This window comes from Sylvia atricapilla, chromosome 7 (genome assembly GCF_009819655.1).
Source record: "Sylvia atricapilla isolate bSylAtr1 chromosome 7, bSylAtr1.pri, whole genome shotgun sequence".
In the NCBI taxonomy this organism is placed as follows: Eukaryota; Metazoa; Chordata; class Aves; order Passeriformes; family Sylviidae; genus Sylvia; species Sylvia atricapilla.
This window is the reverse complement of record NC_089146.1, coordinates 34,781,244-34,800,736: the sequence shown is the minus strand read 5'-3', so window position 1 is coordinate 34,800,736 and position 19,493 is coordinate 34,781,244.

The following is a 19,493-nucleotide window of genomic DNA, read 5'->3' as shown; positions in this document are numbered from 1 at the left end:
AGCAGATAAAATCCTGAAAACTATTCCTTTAACTTTTTGTAATGCTTAAAATACCTGAGAGGGGTTATTCATTTTCATTGCCTTTGTGCAATGAGATTATTCCTGCATCCCCCAAAACTGTGACCTAAATATGGCTGAAAGACACAACATGTGACCTGCTTAGTGCTGCCTGTCATGGCCTGGAGCCACAGCAGGAACTCTATTAGTGGGAACAGCACAGATGCTACCAGATGGCCAACATATTGTCCAGAGATGACCCATGTATAATTGCAGAAAGTTCAATACATTCAGGTTTTGAATTTAATTGCATTGACCACCTTAGCTACTGCTGCAACACAATTTAATTTATTTAAGGTGGAAACTTACTTGCAGAAGGGAGGAAATATTTATGCTTTTAATATCAGGTTTGTGTTTTGCAAACTGGAGGGAGGTGAGCCCTGTGCATGTTAACAGATGTTTGCAGAGGTCAGGCTACCTGAATGCAGCTCAGGCAATTCAAGCAATGAAGGAACAATACAAGATTTTTTTTTTTTTCCCCTGTTCACTTCCTGCAGTTTATTTAGATCATGTTCCATGGGACCAAATCTGGCAGTCTTGACTCAAGCAAACAGCCCACTGGAGAGAGGAAAAATAAACAAAAGGACTCTTTTAAATATTTGAGCATGAGAGGTTTGCTTGAATAGCGACTGCATAACAAGCTGCTTAATTTTTATCTTTAAAAGGTACATTTTCGAGAGGCAGCACAGTTTACCTGCTAAGGCTTTAGACTGGAAAAGCAAATCCTTGTATTCAATTTCTCTCCCACGTACCATGTCCCAGCACATCCCTGTGGGTCATACCAGGATCCTCCTGGCTCAGGCTTGGGGTCAGGACCTGCTGGAACCAACCAGCCCTTTCCATGCAGTGCAGCATTTGGCTCCTCTCTCAGCCTCCTGTGGTGCCTCTGTTACCTTGAGCTGTGATATCTTCATTTTGAGTGGGTTCATTTGTTTTTTCAAGTTCAGGAAGCCCTAACTCATTGCGGTGTTGCAGTCATATGGAGTTTTTGAGCATGATCTTGATTATACTTGCACATCCATGAGGAATGGCAGGAGATGGGAACTTGGCTTGCTCTCCAGGACCAAAAAGTCCAGCTGTGCATGGAAATGAGCATGCAGGTCCCCAAAAGAGCAAGTGAGAGGGTGCTTCGTGCTACAAGACATCAGGAGTGCTGATGAGGGGACCACACGTGAGGCTGTGCTGGTTTGGAGCAGATTCTGGCACGAGAGGCCTCGCCAACAGATTCCCACTCGGATCTCTTCCATTTCTCTGTCTCCCATTTCCTTGCTTTACTGTATTGGCTTCCTGGCTTGGCCTGTGTAGGCCCTGTCAAATCCCAAACATACTGGTAACTTTATTATAATTTTCCCTTGGAGTAAGCCATAGTCTGTTGAGTTACATTTATTATATTAAGCCGTTTGTCAACTTGAAGTAAGAATATTTGCGAAAGCAGTCAGTCAGCAATAGATGATTTAAAATCTAATGTTTTTTGGTGGGTGTATGTAATATAAACAGATAAGTTGGTGTTGAGGGATGGGCCCAAACCATAACATGTGGTTCTGCATCCAAAATGTCAAGGGATGTGGGATTTTGGCCCAGCAATGAGGGAGAAGGCCTCATTTTACATGGATACAGCTTCACTCTTTCCCTAAATTTAGTGCTCAAAAGTCTTGATTTGTGTGCATTGCTAGTAATACAGCAGCCTGATTTGCCGTTGTATAAAGAGGAAACTTTCTTATATACCAGAACCATCACAATAAAGAATTATTGTTTTAAGGATGGGGTGTGGGTGAATATTGCTCTTATTTTCTTCCACGCTGTCTCTAATCAAATGTAATCACCGCAGCATGTGTTATTGATTTTGTAATTGCTTCTTGAATGGTTTGGGCCCCAAGACTGCTGCACTTGTGAGGATGTCATTTGGGTTATATATATGAGCTAACGGGTGATGTATCTTTTTATTAGGAAAGCGCTCTAATATCTCAGTTAAAGATGACTTGTCCCAGAAGGCCTGCTTGGCAGTGCTTTACAAAGTGACTTGACAGAGGTCTTTCACCTATGCTTCCTTTGTGGAGTTTTTATTTCAGATATTTTTGTATCAGATTATTTCAGATGCTGTTGTTGCTCACTGTAAGGAGGTGAGGCCAAAGATATGGGTGTTGTCCATGGAATTCCTGTAGTTATTGCATCTGAGCTGGAGCACGTGGATTTGATGCTTCCAAAACTGGCTGATAATGTCTGGTTGGTTCCCAAAACAGGCCAATTGCCTCTGGGTGCTCACTGAGCGTCATTTAATGTGTGTCTCAAGACAGGCTGGAAAAGCTCCTGTTTATACGACATCAAAATGAGGAGGTGGATAAAGGAAGGAGAGACTGCATGGGAATTGTATAGGGATGTGCACACAGGATTTTCCTCTGTGGATGGAAACAATTTTTTTGCAAGGATAGGGAAGGATTTAGGTTATCTTGTGTGACTTCTAGCACAACATCACTTTCATCAGCCATAAAATCCAGCTTGAGGTGTCAGTGAAGCCTGAAGTGCAGCTGGGACTCAAATTTATGATACATCTGAAGTCTTGGAGTGGGGTTTGGTGAAGTATTGGCATATTGTGAATCCTAAGAGAGATCCTGCCTAGCTTGGGTGGTCTCTCTCCCCAGCATGGTGCCTGCTCTGCATCCCCCTAGTCTTGTATTATGGCTGATCTGGTCTGGTGGCTCTCAACTGCCAGGAAAAGTTGGTGCTGTTGCCCTGCCTGCTTTGGCTGTGCGTTCCCATGCTCTCTCCTGCAGGAAGTCTGGTCCGTGTCCAACCCCTTGGTGGTCTGGTTCAGCATGAACAGCTCTGAGAAAAGCAACCCAGCAAGGAGGGCTGGAAACACGCAGCTGGGACTAGGAACTGAGTTAGACCTCTAGAAGGAGCTGTCTATAAGGGCTCAGCTCTCTTGGGAAGCCTCACGCTGTTGATATCCCTGTGGTCTGAACTCCCTCTTCTAGAGTATTGCATGGGAATACTCAAGGCATCCTTCTGGAGGCATGAATTAATACAGAGCTCTGACCCTCCTTCTCCAAACACCTGGAACATCCTATTTTTCTTTTCCTTAGCAGCTTGCTTTTAGCTCAGTCAGAGGGAGTGAGAATGAGTTCACCTGGCTTCTGAAGTCTACATCAGAGCTCACTTGGTCTTCCTTTAAACCAACAGGGAGGTAAATAGATCCTTCAAAATACATTTCATCTGGCCTGGTTTTATATCTACTTTAGGATGAGGTTAATCCCACATTAATGGCATCTCCTTTTCTAGCCTGAATGTGAGAAGAGCCCAGCTCAGATGTCTGCAAGATAGACATCTGCATTTGGTCACATAAATCCCACCCGTAGAGCTGCTCCACTAATGTGATGAACCCAGATGAGTGGCTTCAATTAATAACAACAATAATAATGTAGACTCTACAGACTCTAAATATAGAAAATAATTTCAGTTCAGTTTTTTTTTCAGATGTAAGCCAGATCTTTCCTTGGTGTTGGGCAGAATATTTTTGACTCAAGTGAGGCTCACGGTGAGAGGTTGGTGGCAATGGTCAGGAGCAGTGGTGGTACCTCCTTTAGGCAAACTAAACAAATATGCTCTTCCTGCTGATAGAAATAGGAAAATCTTCCAAGGTGAATGTTTAGTTTTGTTCTTTCGAAGGAGATTGCAAAGCAGCACCTCTGCTGAAGATATGCTTTGTAAAAGCACAATGGTTGCAACTTTCTGTAACTGCTCGCGACCCCCAAACTTATTCTTTCTTTTATTAGTGTTTCTCATTCAGCTTGAGCTGAAGCAAACAAATGAAACTAATTACTCTTGAAGTTGGGTATTGCCTTCTTGAGCTTTATGAGCCTATTTTTCTGAAATTAGACATTGCCTAACTATGTGGAATGGTTCCAGCAAAACTCTTTTCTACAGCTACAATTTTTTGCAGTCACACAAGTATTTTGTGGGCTACCTTTGGATAGGCAGCAGTGACATCCAGTGGCCAGCGACCTGATCACAGGTCTTCTCCCAGAACCTGTCTCACCTGGGACATCTCTCCCTTGGATAATGTTGTGAGAGCCCATTGAGATTTAAAACACTCATTCTACTCAGTGTTTTTTGAGGGTTTTTGTTGGTTTGATTTGGTGCTTTTTTGTCTGAGAGGTTCTAAAATCCTCAGGTAGATCTTCTCCAAAACAACAAGGACTACGGAAATTTTCTGATTAACTACCAAAAAAAAAAAAAAATTAAGGTTTTAGATTGTTGGTTTCAAGAGTGACAATATTTTAATATGGTTGTCCACAGACATGGATGTCTAAATATGTATTGAAGGACAAGGTGTGGATATTGATGTTGGAAAAGTTTGCCCTTCTTTGGATTCTCTACAGACAGACTACAAAAAGCCTATGGGAAATGGAGCATAGCAATAGAGACCCTGCATATATTGTTTTAACATTAAATTATTTATCTTCAAGGCAATGAGTCTGATCCTGGGTGAGGCAGTTCATCACAGAGTAGGAATGAAGACTGTGGTTTTTCTTTTTAATTCCCAAGAATAAGCATGTTCAGGATTAGATCTTCTTGTTATGTACCTCTAATTGCAGGAAAATCAGTTGAACTGGTGGTGCATGTTCAGATGACTTGTGCCACTGCCATGTTCCTATGGTCTCTGAGCCTTTCTAAACCAGGGACCCATGGACCACCTTAACTTTAAATAGTTACTCCTTTTAGTTATGTCAGCTACTTAAATTTATTTGCAGACAGTCAATTCATATTGATCATAACTCGACCTTACAGTGACCTTGAGCAAAGGTACTCTGTGACTGCTATAGATATTGTGATCAATACTGGAGAGCAATTGACTACACCTAGTTACTGATAAATGAAGTTAAAAAAAAAAAAAAAACTACACTATTTTCAGAAACAAAGATAACTGCTCATTTAGTCTGCTGTTTGTGAAGGTTTAATATTGATACATGAAGTTATAATGACATCCTTGGGCATTCTCAAATGGTGGAAAACAATAGGATGCAGAGTCACTATGGCACATTAAGGAGAAGGAATCATTAGTTCCCAACTTCAAATAAGAAATTTCATGATATTTATGACAACAACACTGAGAACAAACACACTTACTTAGCAGCACTCATCAGAGAAGGCATGTATCAAACTGTGCCTCTTTTCTTTATGTGTGAGCCAGGTCTAGTGAAATAAAGCACTGCATTACTGTGCACAGAACAAAGCCTTTAGTACCACTTATTCTACTTTAGCACCACTCTCCTTTGCACATTTGTGCCTGAATTAAATTGAGCATCCCCAGGTATAACCAACTGTAATCATGAAGAAGAGATCACTGTGGTCTCAGCACATCTGCTACACATTGATACCCCTCCCCACACTGCCTGAAGTTGAAAGGGAAGATGCGAGGGATGTTTTCCCCTGGTATTCCTCTCACTTAGCTCAGAGTCCCACCGAGCAATGGGAGCTAAGTACCAGCAGCTGAGACAGAAGCAAATGAAAGTCCGTTGGCAAAAAAATGGTAGCAGGCTGCAAGGGAGGGTGGCTTTACCCCCAAATCTGCTGGTTTCTGTACAGGAGAAGCCTCTCCAGTGTGTGTCTGGGTGTGAGGCGTGATGCCCACAGGATGGTCTGGGAGCATGGGAGCAGCAAAACTCACAAAGGTACAAGTGAAGCTCACCCCTACCAATGGCCCTGAGCTCACTTTCTGTCAACACTGCTCGCAACACAATCTGGGTCTGGCGTTTTACATGTTTTGGGGTTTTTTGGAAGTAGATTTCTACATGTGTGACATTCTTTACAAAAGAAATTAATTAAATGGTGGGACGGTTCTAGCTAGGCAAATCAGAAACAGGAGGGGAAACGTTTTGCAGGCACAGACCTCCCATAGATCTCCCTGTGCTCTTCCGCCTTTCCCCCAGGGGCTTCAGTTTCTCTGCCCATTCCTAAAGTTAATCTCCTGATCACATTTCCTCAGTCTCATACAGTAAGTGTGCTTTTTCTTTTTCTCCCTGCTACACTTCCCTGTTGGTTTTTTTTTTTTTTTTTTTTTTTTTTTTTTTTTTTTTTTTTTTTTTTTTGTAGAGACAATGTCTTTCTGCAGGCTCTCTCCACTTCTGACTCTTCAGTCAAGCTATTTATTAATAAACTGGTGTTTTCAGTGAGCTGGCACATCAATACAGTACAGAGTGGTTCAGTTAGCCAGCATTCTGGGAAATCCTTTGCTCTATTGAAGAACTGTAAATCTCCATTATTGCTTTCCATAGCACAAATAAAGAATTGCCTCTTACCTTTGCAGCATTCTCTTTGTTAATTTTTAAGGGTGAATGCATGCATAGTCCCTAGCAAAGTGGATCTGCTTGTGCCTAGCCTGGATACATGGCATTTATTGGGTTTTGGGTTGGTTATTTTTTGGTACAGCTTCAGCTGCTACCTGGAAAATCAGCCACAGCAAAGGCAAGCCAGGGTGAGCGCAGCAGGAAGCAATATTGAAACGTTGGGATGAAAATAATCATCAAGGCTTCAGGATTTTTTCCAAAAACGAACCTAAACTGGAGGCTTTGCCGATTAGTCCATGACTGATTGAAGAGGTATGTCACCTGCTACTACATGGCAGCACATCCCATCACATTACAATTGCCTGCCTGGAGTCATTATGGTGTATTACATCCTTTTGTTATCAAACTGTGTCATGTTGCATCACAGTCAGGAGCAGCCGGATGGAGACGTGGCTGACACGTTGCCTGTAACAGATGCAATGAGACAGAGCATCCAAAACACATACCTGCTTTTAGTCAAGGCTCAATTTGCTCAGAGCTTATTTTGACATATCTAGAGAGGGTTTGAAGTCACAGGTAATCCCCTTCTGTGTTTTCCAGCTCTTGCTCAAGGCACAAGTCTTTCTGTTGGACCAGGGAGAAATGTGAGCTTTAAATTTTAAATGTGAGCTTGTTGCAGCATCATCAAATAGGTATGAACACTTGCTTAGTCTAGTTAGTGCAATAAATGCATGAGATCTAGGAACATTAGGTGCTCTGGGAAGGTTCTTTTTAAAGCATAATCCCGAAAGTTTAGAGAAATAAAAAAGACTTCTAATTCCTCTTTAAAAAACTCTGGTAAACTCTGGTAGAAGTACTAAGACTGAGCTCTGTGGTGTATTAAGATAGTGAAATAACAAAAATAATTTCTCATATTAATCTTGAATGAAAACAAGTTTTTAATTTGAATGCATATGACATTCATGGCATACCAAATGAATTCTTTATGATCAGAGCTGCTGCAATCGATACTAAATGAATTCATAATAAGATACTTAAAATAAAGTGTTACCACAAAAAAAAAAGCCAATAAAAGGCCATCATCGAAACTGCAGCCTAAATAAAGCCCAGCAAGATGGTGCCAGCTATGAGAGTCAATGGTAATTCTTTATTTGTTTTTTTTGTTTGACTTCTTTCTCTCCCTCTTGTTGTGATATTCATACAAATCTTCTTGAAGGATGAGATGATGGTGTGGGACAGGAGCAGAGTTAGGGATAGCACAAAGGAGAGACTGATGGATGGGGATGGGGATGGAGAAACACCAAGGGGATATTAACAAGGCAGAAAGTGGGAAGGGAAGAAGAACAAAACCATGAGAGGCAGATGGACAGCCTCTACTAGAAGAGTAGGAGTATGAAAAGGAGTAAAGGGTCCTTCTAGTAAAAGCTGGTAGGTGATGGGAAAATTAATGTTTTATAGGACATACTACTTCCAGAACTTTTTTGTTAGTGGTGGGTTTTTTTGTCATTTTCTTTCTTTCTTTTCCCTTCCTATGAAATAATATTTTAATTGCCTAGATTCTTATAAATCTGTTCCTCAAAAGTTGGAAACTAAAAGAGCAAGTTGACCTAGTAGAGGCTGCAACCCTGGAGCACAGGTTCCTCTATACTTGGACACTCTGTCAATATCTGGTTTGCTATGGGTAGGCTTATCAGGCCAGGGAAAAATACTTTTCAAAGAATAATGTGTGCAAGGAAATCCTCTGCAGCAAGTGCATTACCTACCTGGATCTGTCATGCAACCTCTGAAGGAAAAGGAATTACCTGTGCTGTACTGGTATAGCTGACAGCTAAATCTGCCCTAATCTGCCTTAATTATACTCTTCAGAACAGGGTCTTTCTGGTGATTTGAGGGCAGGAGGTTCAGCAGGGAATAAAAGTCAACTGCTTTCCCTTCTAGTTAGAATAGGAGGGGAATTAGCTGGATGACATTAGGAGAGTTTCTAAATATCTTTCCTGCCAATATTTGATTAGGGACTTTAATTTCATTAGACAAACTGATTTTTTCATTAGCCAAACTGATTTTTTCATGCATTGCTCTCTCCTTTTAATGTGTAAATTACATGGGATTTGACTCTCATTACTCCATTGATATGGGTGATGCCTTCAAACGGACACTGGCACCGCGCTCACGGGCAGGTCTCCTGCAAAGAGCTGCTCTGTGCTCTGCTTTGGGAAGAGATACTGTAAAAACCCAGTTCAGCATCCCCTTGCACACTCTCTGTTGGGAGAGAAAATCCCAGCACCCGACCTGGGTCTCCTGGCTGTGATATGAAGTAGGATGTCATCACAGGAAGCATAGTTCAGGTAAAACTGTGGGGTGGAGATAATGGGTGACACAGTTCAAGATGTGTGTGCCCATTCAGAACTTGAGCAGTTTGGTTGCAGTGATTTCAGGGCAGCCTTTGCTTTTCCAAATCAAGACTGCCATAATTTGTTATCTTTTGATAATATTAATTTTGGCCATTTGCGTCTTGTGTCTCATCAGTTTTTTATATTGTCACCATTTTAAACCACATTTACTGAACAAACAAAGTAACTAAGCAGTGACACAGAAAGTATTTAAAAATGAATTTTTCTAGGTTTGTTTGGGGTAAAATGAAGTTGAAAAAGAGAAGCCAGATGAAATTCCCAGGTACTTCTGTAATTATGAATGAGCAATTTCAGCTACAGTCCTAAAGTCTGGATCATAGTGCGTCATGTTCTTTGCTGCCTGGTGCTCTATATGACCAATAAAACATTGGGGGATGTAGCTGTGCTGGTATTAAGCATATGAGACAAAATGAAAAAGAAAATATTTTGCTTCCAAAGGCACAACAGTTGAGGCTGAGATTCTATTAAACCCCATCCATGGAGCTGAACTGATCCTTGTTTTACTGGCTCCTCAGAAAATACAGGTGCTGAAGGAAGAGAGCCCAGTTGTTATTGCCGGATAAAACTCTCTGCTTGGAGTGGAAAAAGTAGGATTTAAAGCAGTGTTTGCTGTTGTTGCGTAGCTTTTAAAAAGGAAAACATGAGCTTTTATTATTGAGAAGGTTATGGGAACACCCATCATTTTTGTAGGCTTGTGCTTTGGTAAATAAACATGTTGACAGAATTTCTATTTGTTTTGAAAGTATTTTTAATAAAAAGAGTGAATTTTGTGTGGTGTTGAGTAGATCTGTTCAGAACAGAAGTAGAAGGAACTTCGATATTTCATATATATATATTTCATATATATACTATTTATATATATATTTCATATATATTTCATATATATATTTCATATATATATACATACATACATACATATATATATATATATATATATATATATATATATATATATATATATATATATATTTAATATTGAGCAAGTTCTGTGTTGGGAAAGACTGAGCCAAGCATCTCAGCAGAGGTCTGGGTGATGCTGCTTGTTGGAAAAGCCAAGGAAAGACAAGGTCTCTTGCTTATTGAAGTGGTTAACGATTTAGCATTAATAGGTTTGCATGGTTTAGCCAGATTGTAACATTCTGTTTGTCAGAATTGTTAAAGGTTGGATTCTGGACTCAGATCTTTGATGCCCGGGAAAAAGAAAAAAATCCATGTATGGAAATACTTCAGTTTAAAGTTTCCAAATGTTTGTGAGTTCTGAGGGAATAAAAGTCAAATTTGGATTATAAGAAATGAGCAGAATTTCTCAATCAAATTCTGTTTTTCTGCAGACCGTCCTTTACGTTTTTGCAGATTCTCTACGTCAGACAAAATACTTTCCTCCACGTTATATAGTAGGTATGGGTTTATTTATACTAAATATAACATCATTATATAATAAGTTTTCTTGGAGTGCTTGGTACTCTACAAACCACAAAAATTTTTGCTCCAGTGACCTTGTAATATAAAACTGAGGGAGCAATCACATTGCATTATGTGCCAGTGTGGTGAAATTAGTTTTGCACTGCCTAGGCAAAAGGATCTCCCTTGTCATCCAAATTACAGGACTGGGGCCCATATGTATGCACTCTGCCTGTTTGTTTATGCCATATGAATGGTAATACCAGGAAATATTTTTAAGGGTTGATGTCCCTTTTCCCTCTGCATTTGTGGATTTTGTTGGTTGGGTTGGTTTTTTTTTTTCATGTTTCTCTCCTGAGTAAAATGTGTCCATTCAACAGAGTTGAAATGAGTTATGTTAATCTTCCAACATAAATATGAAACACTTTCAGTTGTTTTGCTGTCATTAGTTGTCCAGCTAAACTGCAGACACCAATTTACAGGCAAGTCTCATAATACAGAAAGTGTTTGTTGAGGTGAGGTACACAAGAAGGAACATGGATGCTTGGTCAGGGATTAAGAATGAGCTTTAAACTTGTAGAATTTCTTCCTCATTGACTTTTCCTTAAATGCACATTTATTTCTATCTTATATAATTCAAAGCTCATGCAGCCAAAAGAGGGAGATTTTCTAGCAGTGGGGGGGTGAGCTTTTTAAAAATCATCATGATTCTCTTCTTTGAAAAGAGTAAACAAGAATCAATTTTCTTAACTAGAGAAGTTATCTGAGTTACAGGTTCATCTAGAACTTTTAGAGAGCTAACCGAAGAAATGAGAGAGACACAAAATTAGTAACTTCTTTCAGCTGGAGCCTAGGAGTGACAATCACAGAGGATTTCATAATCTTTGCCTTCAAGAAATAAAAAAAAGAACCTCAAAAAAAGCGTGCTTAGCAAAGCAAAGTACTTAGCAAAGTACTCAGCAAAGAGTTTTCAATAGCTCATGGAATAGTTTAGATTGGAAAGGACCTTAAATATCACCTCATTCCAACCTCATTGCCATGGACAGGGACATCTTCCACTATCCCAGGTTGCTCCAAGCCCCATCCAACCTGATCTTGGACACTTCCAGGGATCCAGGGGCAGCCACAGCTTCTCTGGGCAACCTGTGCCAGGGCCTCACCACCCTCACAGAGAATAATTTAATCTGTACATCAAACCTAAACCTCCCCTCTTTCAGTTTGAACTCATTACTCCTTGTCCTTGCCCTACTGGGTACGTACTTACCAAAATACCCATTCAGTGGAGCAGGGAGCTGTTGCAAAGACCAGAAGAGCCACAAAGACATGTGGAGTAACCCTTATTGCCCCCTCCAAATGCCACTTCCCAGCTGGGCTGCTGGCTGAGAGATGGATTTCGTGCATGACGGAATTGTGGACAGGCCCCACCTTCTGCCCCTGGGGAAGCTGCTGGCTTTCCCTGAGCCCAGAAGGCTCATCCCTGCAGGCTTTTGCCTCCTGTTTGAGGCATGTGATATCGATATTGATGTTTTTGCTGAGGCGAGGGCCCTCTAAGGCACGTATCCCACCAGGCTCCGTGGAGTCTGCACTCCATGGAGATGTATAGGCAGAGATGGAGGGCAGCCAAGAGCTGCTGCTGCTCAGGAGGGCAAGTGCTGTGCTATGGAATGGCTTAGATTGGTTTCAGGGCCTTCCTTTCCCTAATATTTGTTACTTTTCCACAGAAAATAGGAGTAGGCTTGCATTTCAGGCTTCTTTTAACCTCAGATCATCTGGGTTTCATAGGTACCGGTCATACCGTAAGCTCAAATATTCTTTTTCTCACATGTTCCCTTTCAAGCAGAGTCAAGGCAGATTTTTATTTTTAAACATTTGGAGTTTGTTTTCATAAAGTTTCTCCAATCAAGACAGTATCCAAGCCATCTTGGTTTGTCGTCGTACATCCAGTATTACTACATTAGCTCTTAATAAAGAACTCATGCAAAAACCAGATTCCCTTCACACTAACTACAGAAACATGTTATGGGAATGTGACCATGGAGCTGTGTGGAAAATGATATTACTTGCAGAAGATTTGTTGTCACATAACAGCCTGCTCATCTGCTGATTACTATCTTACGTTTATTGTGCATCTTCCTTTGTGCGGTGATACTTTCAAAAGTGTTTAAAATCTCTGCAGTAAAACAAAATAATAATTAAAAAAAGAAAATCCTGACATGCCTCTGCTAGCATCGAGCTATATCCAAACTAAAAGCAAATTTATACATATGCTGTATATTAAGCTTAACCAGGGTAACTCCCCTTTCCTTTGGTTTTTGGAAAAGAGTCCCACATTGTCACATGTAAAGGGACATTTCAGCACTGATTTTCATTTTCAAGAGATTAAAAGTGAAACATGTAACCACAAAGCTGGTTTATGTCATCCCCTGTTGGAGCCAGCAGTAATGCCAAAAATTAGATATTTGATAGGTTTGTGAGAGAAACAGATGCAGGAGGGATGCCATTCCCACAATTTTAAACTCCTTCTTATCTTTAAGCTAGAAAGAACATTCCAGATGAAGAAAATCTATCTTATTGGCTTTAGAAAATAGAGAAAGAAAGCTGCCAAAATAAAAAAATAAAAAAAAAAAAAAAAGGAAAAAGAAAAGGAAAATAAAAGAGAATAAGAAGAGAAGTTAATTTAAAACCAATGTCAGTCTTGGGGAATTGTAAACCATAATTGAGAGAGAGAGGGTGTGTATTCATATATGTGTGCACATCTACAAAATAAATAGGCTGAGATGGGGCATTTCCCTTCCTTTTTGATGTGTTTAACGCAGCCTGCAGTCTCACTTTGGCTTTTTTTAACACTGTTGGGTGCAGAAAGATGGGGAACAGTAAAAACCAACGGAAGATTCTCCCCCAAACACGTACCAAATAAACTCAGTGAAAGCATCCAAAAAGTATTCTTTCGGCTTTTTGTTTTGGAAGCAGTTTGTATGTCCCTGTTCTTTTAATTTCATTCTGCCAGCTGTCTGCTAAACAAATCTAGCCAGGTGGGGCTTACAACCCATGACTAAAAAACCTACTAGTGCAGCTGTCCAGCTTGCCTGGAGGAAGAATTCTAACAAATGGCAGGAATGAAAAGATTGGTTTTGTTTTCAAGAAAGTAGCTATGGTACCTTCCTTGCTTCGTTGTTGGTTTGTTGTTTGGGGTTTTTTTGGTTTGTTTTTTTTTTGTTCTGCTTGCTTCAGTTAACTCATGGCCTCCTAAGGTTTTACAGAGTAATGGAAAATCCACTTCCGTGGTTCATCATTTAACGTGGTATTGCTTGGATTTCTTTCTTTCCCTTTTTTACTTTTTTTTTCCCTGTAATTATTTTTTTTTGTGTGTGTGTGTTAGAAACATAGGGCAGCTGCTTTGAGTGTAGCTAAATGTAAAATAATCTGACACTTTCCCTACAAAAGCACTGGTAAGCCATATAGTAGCTTAGCTGGATTTTTAAATATTCAAGAGTTGAATATATAACTAGTGAAGGGTGGTGGTTGGTATTGTTTATCCACAAGCTGGGGACAGAACAGGCTTCTTTGCACTGCTTCATCAATCGACCTCAACTGTGATTTTCTAGTCAGCAAATGAGTGCTTCATTTTCTGTGCCTGTGTTGAGCTAAACAAGAGCTATGCTAAAAATTACCAAACCGCCATCTGATCTATAGTTTCAGCAATAGAAGATTAGCATGTGAGCCACTGAGACACCTTCCCTCACTCCTGCCAGAAAAAGGAATGTGTGAAAGGTGTTTGTCACCAACTCCACTTAGGGAATTCAGCTGAAAATCTCCCTCTGTTTTTTTTGTTGGGTAACAGCCCAAACAAAATATAATTGGTTTTTGGCCCAATCCTGCCTCCTTTGAAGCTGGTGACATCTTGTTCTTTTGACATCCTTGGTGCAGGTCCACGTTGATTGAGAGTGATCTGGTGGAGTGATTTGCTCAGGGAGGAGCTGAGGGCTTTTGGCACTTCTCAGGTATCACTCTGGTCTCACGGGTCCCAACTTTAAAGAAACACATGGCATTAACACCTCTCAGAGTCCTGGTGGTGCCTCACAGTAAAGCTGCAATACAGTCTTTGGGTTTGGTCCAGAGCTAGTAAAGTATCTGTGCTTATGTGGGTGTGTGAACAGTGCTGCTGAAGTCAGTGGAGTTGTTTTGACCAATTACTTCTTATCTAATGGTAGAAAATTTAAAGCAAGGTTAGGACTTTTTGGATGGACTCTCAACTGACTAGATGTTTTAAATGAATTAAATGTCTTTAGTTGCTGAACTTCAAACACATTAAATTCTTGTGGACTTGATTTCAGTGACTTATCTGTTTCCTTATTAGTGTACAAATAGATCTGCCAAGCAAGATGTGGAGGTACAGACTGGGTCCTATGGATTTTCCTGAGACAGACAGGTGCCAGGCCCGAATGTACCTCACTGAATGATTAGACCTTTCTTTTGGAAGCAGCAAGTTGCACATGATGCATGCTCAGTGCTTGCCATTTTTCCCTTTCTGTTTGCCATCTTCACAAGGAAAAGTGGGCATGGTTGTCTCCACACCTCTTTCCTGCCACGTAGACTTCTCTGCACCCACCAAGCCAGCTGGGTTGGGATAGCATCCCCTCTACAATCAAACTGGGAGATTGAGACCTGTCTCTGCAGAGGGGATGGGGGAGCAACACGCTCTGCCTGGGCTGCTCAAGTCAAAAATGGCATGGAGCATGGGCAGGCACAGCCAGATTGCTGTTGCGGGCGCAGTTATTTCCTTTTGTTGTATAACAAGGCATGAGTGATATTGGTTTGGGGTGCTCATAAGCCAAGAAAAGAGAAGGCCAATTTTTCATGAGGAAATTGAAGTGCTGATGCAGAACTAACCCTCACGGTTTGTTGTAATTTAATGAAGAAGCAGTGAGTGGGGGATTTTGGCAAAACTTGGTGTATAAGCATAACAATTGCAATGACATTATTTAGCACACAATGGAGTAACAAAGGCACTTAAAAGCTACGATTAAGGACTGTGTAAAGATTCTCAAATAGAATCTGAAAGCAAAAAAAAAAAAGGTGACTGTGTTATTCTCTAACACCCTATAGAAATATATTAACTTCATTCTTTTTTATTTTTTTCCGGAACCTACAGTAGGTTCCTAGAACGACTCCAGCAATGTCACTGGAATTAGCTCCTTTTGGTGGTATTCTGCATTAGAGTCTCTGGACATTGTTATCAGCCTCAGTTCTTTACCTATTTTCCTTTATTATTAGGCAATGGCAAATGTATATATTACAGTAAAAATGCTTATGTTCATTTCCCATTTATATTTCTGAGAACAATGTCAGATTCTGAAGGCCTGCACAATGTACAAAAGATATATATGTCTATGAAATAGCAGGATAATATTGGGAAAGCTGAGCCTTGAGAGTAATTTGCCATAAATTATTTTACCTGGTGTTATAACAACTTCTTAATGTAAAGTATTTTCTGGACTTAGTGGTGTTTGTACAAGAAGTTCTACTTTATAAAAGAAAAGAAGAAAGGTTGGAAGGTCAAAAATATTATATTTCAGCTTTACTTTAATTTTCTATGCATTTTCAAATATGATTCTAAATACAATGGCTATTACACTGGATGAGCCTGAACGAGCTTGGCTTTGGGAGAGGAGAGCTGTACCACGTTTTTTGTTAAATCCATCACCACGTCCTGATGGCTACGAGGGCAGGACTTTGCTTCTGCAGACCATGAACAGAGGATGGGAGACCCAAGAAAGCTCCAAAACGCTGTGTGGGATTACACCAGTCTAGTCAGTAAGCCCTGGTGCCAAGGGTGTAATGTAATATTATAACCATCTGTTGTCCGAGGCTGTTATCCCAGTGGCTCCTGGACACCACTCACCCTCCTCATCATGGCAGCAGCATTGTCACCATGGTATCTGGAGCACGAGGAGGAGGTGGCAGAAGTGCAAGTGACACAAAAAGGCTCTTGAATTGTGGAGACCTTCTCCACTCCAGTGTTGTTTGCTGCTCAGTACAAAAATGGGTTCCATTACAACCTCCGTATAATCCAGGCAAAGCATAGCTGTTCCAAGGCTGTAATCTCCCTGGAATGCCTGAGAATAGGAGCAATTGGCCAACTCTCATGGTTTTAATATGCTGTTCACCTAATTTGGTGACTGAAAGTTTCCCATGGTCAACATTGTCCTTTTTTTTATTATTTTTTTTAATTTTACACTTATATGCAGTGCCTATAATATTTGTTTGTTTGTGGTGGGGTTTTTGTTTGTTTGTTTGTTTTCAACAAGACTGAAGTTTTTAGAGCTACAATTTTTCTTTCATTCCTATATGCAGAAATATGAGGCTGATCCTCATGGAGACATCCTCCATCTGCCCCTTTCCCATTAATTGCAATGTGCTGGAAGCCACAGAACTTTCAGGAAAGAAAGATATTCTGATTGCTGAGGATCAGGTCAGAAGTCAGAAAAAGGAATATGAGATGTAAGATTGAAATCAAGTTTGACAAGAAAGTCAGAAGATAAAAATCTGATGGAACAGTGGACAAATAATATCCCATGGACTGTGAGGAACAGGAGAGGGAAAATACTCCAGAATACTGAACAAGGGCTGGGGGACAGGAATTGAACATGGGTGATAGGAAACTTTGGTGACTGAGACTGGACCTACAAGAGAAGGCCAATGGGAATGGTATCTCACAGGATCCCATGGGAAAGCAGGAAGTAAATGGAGACTTGCAATAGGGATGAATTTTGGGCTGGAAATGAAGAGCCATGGGTTGGATTTATTAAAAGCTAGTAGCAAATGATTTTTTTTTTCAAGTCATATATGAATTCATTTTCTGGAGGAGGGAAGAGGTTTAAAGGCAGAATAGTTTCAAACGCTGAATAGATCAATAAATATGGCTACTTCAAATACTGGTAATATCTTAACATCTGAGTTAGCTTTTGAGTTTAAGCTGGTAAATAACATGGATTCCAGCCACTCTGACCACTTCCTGTGGGGATAATCTGTAGGTCAATAGAGAGATAATTTTAGTGTCTACTTGCTTCATTATTATGCAGAATTAAAATAAAGCTTGATGCAGTATTTGGTGAGGGCAGGAGTGAGCAAGGCCACAAACAAGCAACATCACTCCTGTACTGCAGGAGTACAACACTTTCCAAAAGGGGGAATGGAGAGGGGAAAGAGGAGAAGCCAAAGGAGCGTCTTGGAAAGGGGTTAGATATAAATACAGGGATAAGATCCAAGAAAGGAGAGTTACAGGATGTTCAGTGCATAAAATAATATGGAAATGGCAAAATCTATCAGAAAAAACTCTTGGACTAAAACATTAGGCTCATATTAATTTGATCCTGTTAAATGAGTTATTTAGTGATTGCCACTAAATAGTGGATACCCTGAAGTGGTTGCTTTTGTCATATCTGCTCAGAAAAATCTTTTTCACCAAAAATGATTCCAGCCTTTTTTCCTTCCTTTTTTGAGTGCTACACCTTTCCTTGGAAAAGAGATATTGTTATCTGTGATTAGGAAAGAGGCTTGCCTGCAGTCCCCAAAACACTCTGCCATCCCTATGATTAATAATTTGTCCCTTTCATAGTTCCTCTTATCTACTGGGACTACTTTTGAAGGCCGCTTTGGAATTCCAGCTGTGGAGTGACAAGAGCAAGGAAGTATTAGTAGGCAAATTCTGAGATGATGCATTCAAGTCTTCACTTTTTTAAAGGTGTCACTTCAAAGTGGTGATTATTGTTTTTGAAAGAGAAATAGTTCTGAAAATTAGTTATTGTAGATTTGTTCTGTCATGTCAGCCAACCTTAGCAAAGATCAGTTCTGCTCTCAGCTTGAAAGAGTCTCTCAGGAGTAGTCAGAATTGTGTTCCTTGTCAAACACCAGAGATGACACTTCCAAGGCATGCAGGAAGATTTGTTTAATCATCTTCCTTTTTTAATTTGATTGTTGGGTTGTTTTTCCTTCGTTTTTATAATCCTGAAACACTCACTAGAGGAACTCTGACAGGTCTGGAATAAAATTAAGAAATTCTGCCTCTCCAATTCTCATCCCAAAAAACACCTGTTAAAGGAAAATAAATCAAGTTATATGCCAGCATTCTCCATTTGTTTCTCATGTTCTGTGTCAGGTAATCCATGTAGATATTTCCTTCCACCTGCTTCAAGACCTCATCTTTCTGCGTTTTAGCATTTCCCACATTTCCCATTCTTGAATCATCTCCTCCCTCCTTCCCCATAGAAAATGAAAACAAGAAACTGTTGAGTAAAATTGAAATGTGATGGAAAAAATACCCCATGCCTTCATTCTCTTGTTGAAATATTTTCCATTTCCTAAAGACTCTCTAGATTCCCTTTGGCGTGTGAGCTTTCAGGATTTCTTTTCCACTCAGTACATTAACTTTGTTTTTTTCGCATGTTATCATTATTTTTACCAGCATGTGTAACACACATTTCCCACTTTACGATGGCAGTAAATACAAATGCAGAAATTACACACTCAGACAAATTAAGAGAAATAAACCCTTGCAGGTCCTGAACCAGCCAGTAATCATTCCTACATATCCTCTATTATATCCCCGTGTACCCCCAGTACTTTTCCACATCACACAGGTGGAAGTGTGAAGCTGAGGCTCATTTAACAGTATGAATTTTCCCAATGTATCACAATTACAGGAACACCTGTGCTTCATAACTTTCTGCTGATCCACTGTGAAAATTCACAGTGTGTTTAGTAACCAAACCATCAATATGCTTTGTCTCCTACAGCGTGCGGATTGGGATGATGGCTTTAGTTCCTCCCTAAAAAAATACCAAAACCAAAACCAAAAACTCAATAAACCAAAGCCTGATAGAAAATATGGCTGATGCTTGTGTTGTGAGCTGTGATCACTCTTCCCCACTGTGACAGATCTTTATTGTGGAAGATCTTCAGTCTGCCCCCACTGAAGGCTGGCAAACCCCAGTTTGGGAAACTCAGGACCTTTCTTTTTATGACTTTCTTTCATTGCCTGAGCATGGCACCAAGACCAGTTTGTGCTCATGACTCATTGCTTTCTTGGAAGTGTGTGAAATTTATTGTCACGTGGGTCAGGCACCTTCAGCACACTCCATGTGGCTCTGCCAGACAATCCTGTGGAGCCACCCCAACCTTGTGCCAAGGGATGGTCTTGGCCTGTCCTTGGCGTGGTTTGTGCCCACTCATTCTGCCTAGCTTGGCTTGGCTAGGCTAATTTCTACCAAATTCTACCTAATTTCGACCAAGAATAAGTTTCTTCAGCTGATGGAAAAAAATAGTAAATGAAAATGTG